General features: G+C 48.1%; 1 pseudogene; it reads right to left on the bottom strand.

Annotated features, from left to right (window-relative positions):
- Positions 1–912: 912 nt before the first annotated feature.
- Positions 913–16,196, bottom strand: LOC134662704 (fatty acid synthase-like; annotated as a pseudogene).

Raw genomic sequence — 16,196 nt, 5'->3', positions numbered from 1 at the left:
ATATTTAACGAGTACTAGATCAGATCTGTGATCAAAAAACATTTTGTCGACACCATTTTCCATAGACGCCGCCGCTCAAAAGACCCTCGTGTGGAGTAGCCCTAAGGTCTCTAATCACCTTGCAACAAATCGCATGTGATTTACTGTATAAGGTGAGTAACAGTAGGTACCTAGTTTAAAAGATACCCTGAATATCACGAAACTATCAAGGTTTCTCGGCTAGTGAAAAACTTTTTGAACACATCAGAAACACAGACTGCATCCATTTTTCATGCATGCCATTATTTTAACTGAATAAGTATTAATGTATGCTTTATGAATGGCATTTATAAATATTAATTATTACAAGGTTATGTTGCAATTTACAGAAAATGGGCTTGGTTAGGTAAATTAATTAAGTGACTTATTAAATAAGTGAAATGACTTATTTTCACATTGTAGATCCAAATGAATATTTTTGAAAAAAATATATGTAACAGAATATAAAATTGCGCATATTATATCAAAATATGGTAGGTGTCGCTAACTCGCAAGTAGTACTAAAAAATACATGAAAACTTAAAAAGCCAAAATTATGTAGGTACTGCAAAAAACAATAGGGCGTCTTAAATATATGTATAATATATTCAAAGAACAAACTAAGTCAATCGGTTACATAGTTTGGCAATTAAAAAATAAAAACAGATTTTCATTTTTTTTATTCATTTCGCAAACGGTAAGCATTTAGGCCTTTAGGGCATATATTATATAATATTCAGTAACATTATATACAAACATAATACAAATAAACGTGCATAAGAATATTTGAATTTCAGCCATGGGCGATTTTACTATGGCATTCAGGCCAGACCCTTTATGACTTATGAGGAAAGGGAAGCATCGATTCTCCATACAAACGTAGTCCTCATTTCTTTAATCTCCCATAAATATCGGCTTGTCATCGGCGTTTGCGGGAGGGAGCGAGGGCAGCTCGACGAACACTCGCCGCGGCATGAGCTCGGCGACGGCGGGCGGCGCGCAGTCGGCGGCGGCGTTCAGCGCGCAGTCGGCGGCGGCGCTCGACGCGCGCGCGCCGGCAAGGGCTCGCAGCCGGCCGAGCGAGAGCGCGCGTACATCCTGCACGCCGAGCACCAAGTCGTAGCCGCGTTCCAGCACCTGCTTGATCTCGGCGACCATCAGCGAGTCCAGCCCCAGCTCCACCAGGGTCGCCGTCGAGGACACCTTGTTCACGTCCCGGATGCCTGCAGACAAATTATAAACGATTGTCATTTAATTGAAGCAGGCGTTAACTAACTAACATTAGTTCGCTAAGATATAATTTCTTTAATAATATAACAGCATCTTGGACTAGCGTTGTTAACACAAGAAATGTTAGCGGGGTATGTGAAGACGAAATTCGATGATGTCTCCGTATAGTAGTTAATACTCGTAAGTTTCGCTGAACGTTGGGAGTCAAATCATCTCTTAAGGTCCTCTATTGGCCTTCCCCGAATCCATACTGAACCTGATTCAAACGTAGTGGTTATATTCTCTTTGCTGATACCTACCCTGTGTAAATATTCTATAATGTAACTCAATAATTAGTTATTAACCGAGATGTTCAAGAGATCAGTAATAGATTGCTTTACAAATTGTCACTTAACTAATAACAAAAGTCGCTAGGTGCTAGGTAGTTAATAATAATAATATTACGTTATTACGTTACCGAGTACATGGGCGACAGCTTGCACAATGTCCTGTGCGGGCGTATCCCGAGCGATTCGCTTATCAGCGTGCACTATGGACGAGGCCACGGCGTGCGGCATTAACAGCAGCTTCTCCAGCGTGTGCAGACACGACGAGATGGTCTGCGGCACCGTGCCGGCCACCTCCGCGTCCCCGAACAAGGCGGCCGCGAGCCCCACGTCGCCGACGGCGCCCCACTGCACCGCCAGCGCCGGCAGCCCCTCCGCGCGCCGCCGCTCCACCAGCCGCTCCACGCCGCTGTTGGCGAGCCCGTAGTTGCTCTGGCCCGCGTTGCCGCGCCCGCACGACACCGACGAGAACACTACAAAGTGCTCCAGCTCCGGTGCCAGCTCGCGCGACGCCGAGTCCAACCTGCGCGTCACTGCGTAAACAAAAATACTGATTACAAATACTTGACATGGCCTATTGCGAGCTCGTGTGATATGGGAAGTTACTGACCCTCAATCTTAGGTTCGGCGACGGCACGGAAAGCTTCCGGCGTCTGGTTCTCGAGGAGGGCGTCGCGCAGCACGGCGGCGAGGTTGAAGATGCCGCCGACCGGCGCCGCCGCCGCCGCCTCCAGCAGCAGCGCGTGCGCGCTCGCCGCCGTCGCCGCGTCCGCCAGCGACACCTGCACGCGCACGCCCGCCGAGCGCCATCTACGAGCAAACACGGTTATTGGCAATAGGAAGAATACCTAATACCTAAGTGTACATTAAAACGGGAGTTTTGTATCACCTGCGGATGCACCAGGACTGGTAGCCAGTGCGCACGCCTCTGCGCGAGGAGAGAATGATGATGCGCGCGCCGCGGCTCACTAGCCACTCGCACAGCTCCAGACCGAAGCCTCCCAGCCCGCCTGCGACCGGCATAAAAAGGGAAAATAGAAATCGGTTACAATTATTCGTATTTCAACAAATACATAGAATTAGGTGGTTAGTATTGACTACTGACCGACAAGCACGATGCTCTTCTTAGGATGCATGTACACGCGGGCCATGGCGGGCAGTAACCGCGGCCTTGCCTTTTCGTTCGCCGGCTCTTCGTCGAGCACACGAATCACTACCTTGCCGACGTGCTTGCCCGTCGCCATGTACCTGCAAGATAAACCAGGCGTGAGGCCTCCTATGTGCAGTATTACATGCAAGCCCAAACTTATTTATTAAAAACTTACCTGAAGGCCTGTTCGAGTTGGTCTTTAGCGTAAACAGTGGCGGGCAGCGGGCGCACGGCGCCGGTAGCAATGCCTCGTTTTACACATCGCATCATCTCCGACTTTTCGTGGTCGTCTCCGGTCTCGCCGAACAACGCATCCAGCAGAACACCGTGCACCGTCGCGTTTTTCAACAGCACTGCCATGCCCAGCGCCGTGTTGGCGCTCAGGTCCAGCTTGCCGACCTCGAGGAAGCGACCACCCTGTCCGAGGCAGCGCAAGGAGGCCTGCAGCTTGTCGCCCGCGAGCGAGTTGAGGATGAGGTCGACTCCGCGGCCGCGCGTGCGGTGCAGCACGAGCTGCTCGAAGGAGCAGTCGCGTGAGTAGCCGATGTTGGCGTCCGGCAGCTGTGGGAAGCGCTCGCGGAGGAAGGCGCGCTTGGCGGGCGAGCCCACGGTGGTGTAGACGGTGCAGCCGGCGTGCAGCGCCACGGCGATGGCGGCCTGACCGAGGCCGCCCGCACCCGCGTGCACTAGCACGGCCTCGCCGCGCCGCATGCGCCCGCGTACCTCCAGCGCGTAGTACGCCGTCGCGTACGCCACGGGCACTGTCGCTGCCTCTTCCAGCGACCACTGCTCCGGCACCTTCCACATGAGGGTCTCGTCCGCCTGCACCGTGGTCGCTAAGCCCATCGCCTGAACTATGCCCATTACGCGCTTGCCAGTTAACGAATACCCGCTGAACTCCAACCCAAGCATACATTCCTGTAAAACGAAACAAAGTTTTATTTACTCCACTAACGTGTCGAGTCATTAATAAGAGATCGGTTATTTGCTAAGGTTATTCTGTTGTGTACCTTATCAGCGAGCCCTGCGGGTAGAGAGTCGGGGGGCAGCTTGCCGGTGGCGAGCATGATGTCGCGGAAGTTGACAGACGAGTAGCAGACGCGGCACAGGTCGGTGCGCGGCGGTGGCGGCGCGGCCGCGATGGGCGCAGCTCGCTCTCCACCCACCGCAGCGACGACAGGTCGCCGCGCGTCAGCGTGTTCACGTACGCGTGCTCCACCTGTCGCCAGGGACCGAGAAACGACCTTGTGTTAGGTAGCAAAGTTTAATGCAACCTATAGGTATATTAATCAGCGCGACGCGTTAGAGTTCCTTCTGACAAAGACCGCTGAGCAACTGCTCGTTCATGGCTACTAAGCGATAATATACTTATACAAATAAATACATAGGTACTTAAATACAAAGATAATATCCATAACTTAGGAACAAATATTAAGTGATAAACACTCAAATTAATGCACAAATGAACCTCCTGCTTCTTAAGTAGGGTCACTAGCGAATAGGCTAGGAGGCCGTTAAATCATGATACTAAATATATTAGGTAATAGTTTTTAAATGGTACATGTCGTTGGACGGGTGCGGTGTCTTCGAGCGGCAGATGGCGATAGGTGCCCCAGACGCTGGCGCGCAGCACGTTGAAGGCCAGGTCGCGCCGCACCTGCGCGCGGTACGCCGGCGCGTCGGCGGCGAACGCTTGCGGCGCGTCGGGCAGGTAGTACACGCGCAGGCGCGCGCCCCCAGGCTCGCGCCGCAGGCACGTCCCCAGCCCCAGCACGCCGGAGTCGGGCGCGCGCGACCACACGAACACGCGCAGGTCCTCGCTCTCGGCGCGCTTCAGGGCCACCTTCAGCCGCTCAACCCACGAGTATTCGTCGTCGCGCACTTCTATAACGACGCTGGTCGCGGGCACAGCCGCTGCGGGCCTCAGCAGCACGTACTCACACGACGCAGAGCGGCTTCGCGACACCTATATAAACACGACACGTTTTAATTATGAGCAAAATGATTCACACGTCGTGCTGACAACAAGGAGAGAGCAATTACCAGAGTGAGCCCTGCGTCGGCGGCGGCCGCCCGCGCCGCTGGCTCGTCGAGCGCGCTCGCCGTCTCCTCCAGCAGAACGAAGCCTTCGGCGCCGCTCGCCGCTGCCAGTGAACACAGCACGTCGCGCTGCGCCAATACGTCGGCGCCCATCACCACGTGGCAACCGCTCTTCAACTTGTCGCTCTTCGCCACCTGAATATATAGAAATGGTTGAGACTAAAGGTATTCACACAGTTCAATAAGATTGTCGGATGATGATTCTAACGATCTATACAGTCTATTACACCGAAGTGCTTGTCCATACAATACATGCATGCATTCATTTTAACTAAAGGACCAGTGCGACTTTCCTTAACCCGTTCGTACCTTTATCCCTAGCGGGTCCATGGCGGCGGAGTACTGCGCGACGTCCACGCCGGCCGCCAGCGTCGCGTCCACGCGCAGCCCGGGCTCCGCTTCCAGCACTGTGGACTGGTTACACGTTAGTGAAACTAGTCATCTGTCTGGCGCTAAGATACTTGGTGATTATTTTAAGTGCAACGGGTGGTGATTGATTTTAGGAAACTTTTATTTCATTTCCGAGTCCGAGCATATACTTAATTTAAATGGTACTTGTTTTTTGACTCGCCGTAAAACTACGTCTAAATCTCGGTTTCGTAAAAATAAGATTTTCTTTATTTTACTGCGAAGGGAAAGAAATAATCTATTTCACCTTCAAGACCAATATTTTACTTACTATCCGAATTTCGTCGTACCTTGCAGTGCACGTGGCAGTAAGAGCGCGTCCGCGGGCCGCCGCAGAGCGAGCTCGGCCAGTCTCGGCGTGAGTACATTGCAGTTCTCGAGTGCGAGCTGCAACGCGGCACCGAGCGCCGCGCTCGCGGGGCTCTCTCCATCCGCGCCGTCCAGCGGGACGAACTCGTACTTCTCGAGGCGTGGCGCGGCCTGGGCGTTTGTGCGGCGCGGCGCTAACGAGTTCTGCGCGCCGCGGAACTCGACCCCGCCGGTGACGATGACGTTGAGGTCGCGGTAAAGCTGCACCGACACCGCGCCGCCGGCTGCCCCCGCCGCCTCGCGCTGCGCAGCGGGGTCGATCACTACTCGCTGTAGACGGGTCGGCAAATATAGGACTCGCTTATCGATGCCAATGAGGGAAAACTGTATCGCCGTATCCATAAACGAAATCCAGTTTCCCTCCCAATTGAGTAATCCGCGCGCGCCGCGCGCGTCCGAGGACTTGATGCCGCGGAACACGCCTTTGTAGTTGTAGCCGCGCAGGCGCAGCTCCTTGTATATGTCCTCCGAGTCCAGCGACGGCAGGTCCTCCTGCTCGGCGTCGTACTCGCTCAGCGTGGCGACGGACAAGCGCTCGGCGGCGGGGTCGGCGGCGAGGCGCGCCGTGCCCGTCGCCACCACCTCGCCGCCCTCGCAGACCTCGAACTGGCTGGAGCCGCTCAGCAGCGACACGAGGAAGCGCACCGGCGCGCCGTGGCTCATGATGGTGGCGCGACGGAAATGTACATTTTCGAGCACCACCGCCGCTTGCTCCATTTCCAGATTGTTCATCTTCGCTACCGTGCGCCACACCAGCGCCTGCTCGACAAAAATTACATTTTTTTCTTTTTCACGACATTACTACTTATTTATTAAAACTAAAATGGTGTCAAAAACACGCTGACCAGATAAAGATGGATATTCTTGCATCTCATCATTCTAAGCGTGACTTTCGCGGGTTCTGGAAAGCTACGAAGAACCTAAACAGTAAACCTGGCCTTCCTGCGAGTATTGAGGGCATTAGTGACCCTAAGTGTATAGCCAGTTTATTTCAAAAACAGTTTACTGTGGCGTCACCCTTACAGTTGACGTGTTCGTTTCTGGAGGATGAGTTGAGTGACCAGGAGATTAAAACTAGATTTACAGCGAAAGATGTTGCTGCGGTTTTAAAATCTATGTCGCGTGGAAAATCTCCTGGTCACGATGGCCTCAGTATTGAGCACCTGAGGAATGCGGGTCCTCACTTGCCGAGGGTACTCTCTCTTTTGTACAACCTCTGCATTAGTCACGCGTACTTACCCGAGGCAATGATGAGGACTGTAGTAGTACCAATTGTCAAGGATAAGGGTGGTGATGCAAGTGATAAAACCAACTACAGACCGATCTCGCTAGCGACAGTGGTAGCTAAAGTGCTGGACAGTCTGCTTAGTACACAATTGGACAAGTACCTTGATATACATCAAAATCAATTCGGTTTCAGGCCTGGACTCTCTACGGAAACTGCCATATTGTGTCTTAAGGAAACTGTCAAGTACTACACAGAGAGAGGCACGTGTATTTATGCATGCTTTCTTGATTTATCGAAGGCGTTTGACCTCGTCAACTACGACGTCCTCTGGCGGAAGTTAAAGAACACGAAAATGCCGGTTGAGCTTAATAGAATGTTTAAATACTGGTACCTTAACCAGAGGAATGTAGTACGATGGTCGAGCGCTTATTCGGAACCATACAGGTTGGAGTGTGGGGTGAGGCAGGGAGGGGTGACCTCGCCCAAGCTCTTCAACCTGTATATCAATGCACTTTTAGAGGAGCTCAGCAGCACTATTATCGGATGCCACATTGGCGATACTTGTCTGAATAATATAAGCTATGCAGACGATATGGTGCTGCTGAGTGCCTCTCCTTGTGGTCTGGCGAAGCTAATAAATATATGTGAGAAATATGCACTCAGTCACGGTTTGACATATAATGTCAAAAAAAGTGAATGCATGGTCTTTCAAGTTAGAGGTAAAGAACTACCACCAGTACCACCTATTAAGTTAAACGGAACTCCACTGAATAGGGTGAACCGATTCAAATACCTTGGGCATGTGGTAACCTCTGACTTGAAAGATGATGCTGACATTGAAAGGGAGCGGAGAGCGTTGTGTGTTAGAGCGAATATGGTGGCCCGCAGATTTGTTAGTTGCTCCACTGAGGTGAAAAAGACTCTTTTCAGAGCATTCTGTACTACCTTTTACACTGCAAATCTGTGGGCGTGCTATACGCAAAAGCAGTACAACGCACTTCGTATACAATATAACAACGCCTTCAGGGTGCTGATGGGACTACCTCGTTTTTGTAGTGCGTCGGGGATGTTCGCGGAGGCCAGGGTGGACTGTTTCTACACTACAATGAGGAAACGCTGTACATCCCTGGTGCGCAGAGTGCGGGCTAGTTCCAGCGGCATCTTGAGGGCGTTCGCGGAGAGGTTTGACTGCCAGTACCTGAATCACTGTCATATGATTCACGTACTGGTGTCCAAGCCACTCTAAAGCTTTGTGTTAGAATAGGTTATATAGGTAATATAATTGTTATATTTTAATTTATGTTAATGTAATTTAGTTTAGTTTATATTTAATTTTAATGTAATATTATAATGTAATATGATCCTACGTTGGTCGAAATAAATGAATTATTATTATTATTATTATTATTATTTTTATTTCTTTTATTTTCTCAGCATTTCATAAAATACTGGTGTAATGGGATGCACGGGCCAAAGCCAAGTGCATCTCATATTAATCTTCTAGGTGTTGGTCGTTTTGGGTTTGGTTTGATCCGGGTAGAGTTTATGTGACAGATGGACGTTGATTCTGTGTATTAGGGAGCTGTAGATCATTCTGAAGAAATTTCCTAACTATTCGGCATGTGTTCAAAATGACTGCTTTTTGCATTACTACATATGAAGACGGCGGCAAAGACAGGGTTTTTATGGAGGCATGTAGCTGTTGTGGGATAACACCTGTAGTGGACAAAACGATAGGAACTATGGTAACGGTTCTGAGTTTCCACATCCTGGCTATTTCATCCTTAAGGTCAATATATTTAGTTAACTTTTCTGCTATTGTACTTTGAAGATTATGTTATTATTACGATTTGATTTATGGTTTAGGTATGACATTAAAATTAATGGCACTATTCATAAGTTGATACTAACTACCTATATCATAAAGATATTTCTATATAAGCATATAAACACTTTAAAAATTATAAATGAGTGAGTGCAATGCAACCCCACGGTCGGGGTCACAGATGGTGTCTTGGCCCGAACTGTCATATCAGCCTCGCCCGCCGTCGTCGTAGAGTTTACCCAATAGGGCATAGATAGATGAATGTTTTCCATGATTTAATGTTTTAAATCCGTAATTAAATTTAGATGAGTTACTATTATAAGAAAAATATGGATGTTTGATTGAAAAGAATAATTTTAATTAGACAACACAAAGCAGCCTCACACACGTCCCACACAAGTGGTGGACGTTGTATGTGTATGTGTAGGCCATCACTCACAAGATATCCGGTCGCGGGGAAGAGGACTCTGCCGTCGATGTCGTGGCCCGCGAGGAAGGCGTCTCCGGGGCTGCCGAGGTTGTACTCGATGACGGTCTCGCTGCCACCGGCCGTCTTGAAGTCCGCCACGCTCCACTCCACGGAGTGGTCCCAGCCGACATGCGACGCGAGCGCGGGCGTGCCGCGGGACACCGGCCACGACACACGCGGGTACAGTCGCGACACCTATAATGTAGACAAAGTATGTCTTGGATCTTTGCGTAAACAATATCTGAAGTAACTGAAGGACTGTAGTAAAAATGCCACCTGAGGTTGTACGCCGGCGGCGTAGGTCTTGCCCACGGCGGTGAGTAAGTGGAGGAGCGCGTCGGGTGCATCGCGGCGCACGAGTGGCACGTGCAGCGCGTCCGGCAGCGCGCGCCGCACGATGGCCTGCAGCAGCGCGTGCGGCGCCACCTCCACCAGCAGCGCCCGCGCCGGCACCAGCGCCAGCACGCTCGCGAACCGCACCGGTGCCACTAAGTTGTTCACGAAATACGCGGCGTCGCACATCCGATCTGCAACACAATCCAACGCGAAGGTCGATGGTGTAATATGATATTTATTTATTTCACATAACATCCCGATGAACATTTGGACAATGCAAAAGGTCAAACTCGGACGTTATCCTTAGCCCAAACAAAACGTTCACGTACTCCATTGCGGCTACGTTCCTGATATAGGTAGCCTACCTGTTTTTTTACGTGTTCCTAATGTTCTACTCACCCCCGGTTTTCCAGTTTTCCGGTGACACTGAGGAGGAGAGCCAGCGCGCGCTGCGTTTTCTCGGCGCAGGGATAAGCTGCGTCAGGAGGTCGAGCGACCGCGGCGCGGCGCCCGCCACGTGCGAGCTGTGGAACGCCACGCCCGAGCTGTTCACACGCCGTGCAAAAACACCTTCAGCCGCCAGCTCGGCCACGAACTTCTCTATTGAGGCTGGCGGGCCCGAGACCTGTTATGATGACGTATACATACATGAGAGAGAGATTTAAGTTCTCTAAAGAAAATAATAGGAAACGTCGTAACACTAGGTAAATGAATAGGTACGAGTAAGTATTTAATATAGTTATTTGTACAACAAGAGATCAAAGTTTGATATTTCTTCGAGTGCTTATTTTGAGTCCCGTGCAAGCGAAAGATTCTATAGTAGATTCACGAGCGTAGCGAGTGAATCTAATTTAGAATCTTGAGCGTAGTAAGGGACTCAAAAGCGCACGAGATGTAAATAACTTTGATCTCGTGTAGTTCATAAAACTTTTCACCTCAGCAGTAAGAACATTTAGACAACCCGAAAAATGTAATCCTTCTTCATCACTTACCTATTTAGTCATGTTTCTTAAGATAACTCACAATTAAGTATAATTACCACAATCAAACACAAAAACAAACAAACAAACGTAGTAAATTTCAGTAAAATAGGTAATATATGAAAACAACGACCATCAATTGATTGACATTTGAATCGGAAACTTTTTTTTTGTAAAAAAAAAACATTGTAAGATACGGTCCGAATTACGGATACTTACTATTTGTAAACTATTGTAGAGATTCTTAAAAGTAGGGGAAACTGGGGAGGGTTGATCACCCCTTTTGTTTTTAGCATACATTTTCTTAACTATTTGTAGTATTGAAAAACTTTATAGACCATACGATTCAGAATTTATCTCTTCATTAATAGTTTGAATTAGAACAGATTTGTGCAATAAATTAGACCATTATTTAATGAAAACCCATACTGTTGACTTTTACCATGTGTCCCCTATGTAAGGGAGACTTGTTTACCCCTGGTCGGGAGCCTTGATCCTAGGGGGATCAAGTGACCCTGGTTCTTGGGACATATGGTAAACAGATTTTTACCATGTCTCCCCATACCAGATTCTCATTGATTATATAACTAGGATCGCTATTAGCAATGCATCTATAATTTGTAAAATACACAGCAAACATATTTAAATTGCATCTTCCATGCTTTGAAGTTGTATTTCCGGTAATCAGATGTCTAAGCCGAAGGGATCAAGTCTTCCAGATTTGGGGACACTTGGTAAAAAGATTTTAAGCGGCAATGTCATATTTCGAGGGTAGTATCTACATTAATTTATTCACTTTATCTACAGAAAATTAATATATGAAGATATCTAACACATATTAATCCATAATCTTATACTTTTAAAAAACAATGTAATCGTATTATCCATAAAACAACATAAAATAGGGAATCAATTTTTGAACCAAAAAAAAAGTAAAAACAAAAAACAAAAATCTAAGTTATTAACATAAAATTTCTTGTAACAAGCTAAATTTTTTAAAGTTATTATGAAGGTATTTTTAGCGTCAGATACCTACAGCAATTTTAAATTTTTTACCTATCTCTAGTCGTTATTGTTTACTATAATAAATAATTTTAGAAATTTACTGCTCACGTTTCGAGGACGGTGTTTGAGCTGCATAATCCTAAAATCCTTTCTATGGACTGTCGGTTCTATAGTACATAAGGTCGGAAAGCCATTGAAATAGCATTTCATCCATAAAAACAAATATCGCCGGTTGAAAACCAAATATCGTTATAAGTGTTGTTTGTCGACCGAGTAACATCCCCTGTGTGTAATTTGTGTAAAACGTTTAACTTGATAAACAAGACCAAGTGCGGGTAGTTCGTAAAATGTTGATGTCAACTTTAGTTAGTCTTTTCAAAGGCCACGGGGATAATTCCATTTTCGGAGTTCGGAGTCGGTTGTATAATTAAAAACTGAATTATACGCCATTAAATCCCGTTTTAATAAACATTAATCAGTCAAAAACCTTGAAAGTTTAAATCAGTGTTTCTCTGGTCGTACTTTTGCGGCATGATTTACTAAAGAAAAGAAAATATTTATGATAGCTCTATGAATCATTTTGTAAGTAAATTTATTACAATGTATATACTTGATCGCTTTGGGGGTGACATGATCCCGGAATCATATCTCCCCTGAAAAAAAAGACAAAGTCTCCCCATACATAGTAAGATTATAAAACGTGCCGTACTCGAAACGTGTGTTCGCGTATATCAATGTAATCCAAGTTAATCATCACTTCAATAAACAACAAATAAAATAAGCACACTCACTAACATCATTTCCATCTCATATTATAAAATAAATCCAGTTAAAGCTTACCGAAAATGTAATATAGTACGCAGAAAATCTTTCACCGTCCGCCATTTTTGAACCACTGACTTTTCCGATACAGTGCCATGACAGAACGTGAAGTTAGGAACGAATGAATGAGTGTTACCAGTGCAAAAAAATGTATCTCGTTTGGTTTGATTAAAAATGAAGTTTACCAAGTGTCCCCTAGGGATCGACCCTCCCCACCCTCACCTATAATTATTTATTTTACGTGATATACTGTGTATTTTTTGAGTTCATTATTTTAATCGTACAATAAATTACGTAAAATATAGTGTTTTTATCAGTTTTTATCAAATCTGAAACTTTATTTTCATTAATTACATATTAAGAATTCATACTTGTATGTGTTTTGCAACGATGCGTTCTGACGGTTTTCGGGGGTCTATTATAAACCGTCAATATACCGTTGAATGTCGTTTGAATTTTTTTTTTGTCTCTTTCTTTTTGCTAACGACGTGAAAGGGACAGAGATAATAAAATCCAAGTATATCGAACTTGTATTAGACCCCGCATGTTGAAATGACATTTGAATATTAAGGTCACTTGAATGTCATTTTGTCTCACTCAGTGAGCAAAATGCGATTTTGCTCACTGTTTTTAAGTAGCAAAGTACCCTTGTTCGAGCTGCTGAGGTGAAAAATACATTTAAATATTATTAAATATGCAAAATTTTAAGAGGATAATTATGAGTATATAGGTACTTACTGATTCCCCCAAAATACATAAGTATAAATTAAGTACCTTATAATCACCATCTCGTGTACTTTGTGTACTTACATGATGACATGCAGGCATAAAATCAGCGCCTACAATTTAGGCCTTAAATAGACAGGGAGCTCACTGTGACACTGTCTGCAGAGTTGTCGCAGGCTGGTTCGACGCCCGCGGGGCAGCGACGCACGGCCTCCTTCCAAGAGAGGCCGACGGCGGCCATGGCCCCGGGGGGAAGCTTGGCGTCCGCGATACTGCGCCCGCGACACAGAGCGCACAACACGGCTTGCTCCGCACTCAGACACTCATCGGCGTAAGCACATCCTAAAATTAAATAAGTTTCTGCCAATTTTTTTAACACACACACAAAGTGACGGGCATAGTGACAGTCAATAAAAATGGAACCATGCTGCGCCCGCTGACATCATAGAAAATTACAAGTAGGTAAATAAGTATTACGCCTTGTATTTAGTGAAGAAGAATATAATTATTGTTCCTATATTTTCGTTTTTTGCCTATACGAATAACCTAAGAATTTAGTGTCTAGGGACTAATAGGTGCGTGGGATGATCTTACCGACTTCTCCGACAGAGTGTCCAATGATGCCGTCTGGTCGTACGCCCAGCTCGCGCAGCACGTCCACCAGCGCCACCTGCACGGCAACAATAGAGACTCCAGAGTTGATAACGTCATCATCAAAAGCAGCAGCCGGCGCATCTGTTATCAAGTGCAGGAGATTCACGCCGTGGGGTTCCAGCGCCGCTGCTGACCGTGCGATGCTCGCAGCGAACACCGGGACGCGTAGCAGGGCGCGCGCCATGCCGGCCCATTGTGAACCCATGCCGCTGAACATGAACCAGATCGGGCGCGGCTCGGCTTCGCTCTCCAGCACCTCGAGTTGTAGAGATGTCGGGCTCAGCACGGCGTACCCGCGTTGCAGGTGGCCGGGGATGGCGCGTGCATGCACGGCGTCTATGAGAGCGTGCAGCTCTGCGTCGCAGGGGTGCGCCGCGGCCAGCCGGAGCATGCGCTCGACTGCTGCGACGGTGCGGCCCGAGGCGAGCAGCAGCCGCGGCGCGGGGTACGCGGCGGGCGAGGGCCGCGAGCCACGCCCTCCTTCCAGGATCACGTGCGCGTTGGAGCCCCCAAGCCCAAAAGAGTTTACCGCCACTAGACCGCCTTGCCATTCTGTGTTTTTGTCTATGACCTGCAACGTACACATCCCATCAAATCATACCTATATCCCGTCAAAAAGCGTATTCATTCTACTAACCGATTTGTTAAAATGTTTTTGTAACTTTTTATACGAAATAAGTATTTGGTATAGTATACACTCGAATATAAATGTATGAAATAAAATAAAACATTTTAGTGCTACTTTAGATTAATTTAGCTAATTTTAATTTTGTTTTTATTATTAGGTAGTTTAAATAACAATGTTATTTTTTTTAGTTAAAATGAATAAAGCCAGTTTTAAAAACAAAAATGAATCACTTGTATGCGCCCGTCCCTTAACGCAGGTATATTCCTATTAGGAATTTTGAAATGCAGGTTGCCGGGTATTACACCGCGCTCCATGGCTACCACCAGCTTGGCGATGGAACATAGCCCGGAGGCCGGCTCCGCGTGACCCATGTTAGATTTCACCGAGCCAAGAAGCAGCGGCGTCCGTCGGTCCTTGCAAAACAGATCTGCAATGGCGTTCACCTCTTCAGGGTCACCCGCCTGCAACACATCATTTAGGTACCTATTTATCAAGAGACCATCACAAAACACCAAAATTAGTCATAAACAAAATTGGCCTTTTACCTTTGTACCAGTGCCATGTGCCTCTACGTAGACAACGTCCTGTGGTTGCAAGCGAGCCTCCTCGAAAGTATCTTGCGCGAGGCGACGCTGCATGGCGCCCGTGGGGTATGTGACTCCCTGCTCCTTGTAGCCGTCGTTGTTGATGCCAACGCCTCGAACGGTGCAGTACACGCGGCGCGCGTCGCGCCGCCGCTGCAGCAGCACGCCCACCACCGCCTCGGAACGCACGTAGCCGCACCCACTGTCGTCGAACGCGGCACAACGGCCGTCCGGCGAGAGCATAGACAACCGATGGTAGTTAAGTGAAGAGGTCGGATCGAGGCACAGGTTTGTGCCGGCGACTATTGCGGAGTCGCAGCGGCCACTACGGATATCGTTCACGGCCAGAGCCAACGCGGTCATAGCACTTGAACAGGCGGTGTCCATTGATATCGAGGGTCCTTTTAAGTCAAATGCGTAAGAAACCCGGTTTGAGATCATGTAGCTGCTACAGCCAGTTACAGTGTAACCATTGATCTTGTCCTTGTCGCTGGCCCAGCACGCATCAAAGCTTTCTGGGCGGGTGAGTCCTACGTAGACCCCGCCGCGTGAGCCGCGCAGCTCGACGGGGTTGAAGCCGGCGTCCACCATGGCCTCGTGCGTCACCTCCAGCAGCAGGCGCAGCTGCGGGTCCATGAAATGCGCTTGCTTAGGGTGCACACCGAAGAAGGAAGCGTCGAAGTGAGCCAAGTCCTTCAGCTTGCCGCTCCGTTCAGGCAACCCGTACCAACCTAATAGAATCATATCAAAATTATTCAATTTATATTTTTGGTGAGATAGGTACCATTTTTCAGGTGCTATCTGTCTAGGTTTTATTCTGTTTGGGTTTATATAAATTTTATTTTGATACCTACTCTGATTTGTAAAAAAAACATGCCCACCATTAGCACACCATCGTCATGAAGTGCATCCTCACCCAGTGACCAGCTCCACGCCGGCGAACAGCTGCTGCACGTACTACTGGATGCTCTCGGACTCGGGCTGGCGGCCCGACAGGCCCGACAATACCACGTCATCCTGCTGTGCATGCTCAGCCAGCGTCCAGCGGCGGTCGTCGGCGGTGACCAGGTCCACGCCGGCGAACAGCTGCCGCGCGAACTCCTCGATGCTCCCCGACTCGGGCAGGTGGCCCGACAGGCCCGACAGCACCACGTCATCCTGCTGCGCATGCTCACCCGGCGTCCAGCGGCGGTCGTCGGCGGTGACCAGGTCCACGCCGGCGAACAGCTGCTGCGCGAACTCCTCGATGCTCTCCGACTCGGGCAGGCGGCCCGACAACCCTGACAGGATCACGTCGTCTTCTGTGTTCACGTTGCTTGACATCCTTAATTACCTGTA

The sequence above is a fragment of the Cydia amplana genome, chromosome 3, assembly GCF_948474715.1.
Source record: "Cydia amplana chromosome 3, ilCydAmpl1.1, whole genome shotgun sequence".
Taxonomy (NCBI): Eukaryota; Metazoa; Arthropoda; class Insecta; order Lepidoptera; family Tortricidae; genus Cydia; species Cydia amplana.
The sequence above is the reverse complement of the archived record's forward strand: the minus strand, read 5'-3'. Positions and strand labels throughout refer to the sequence as shown.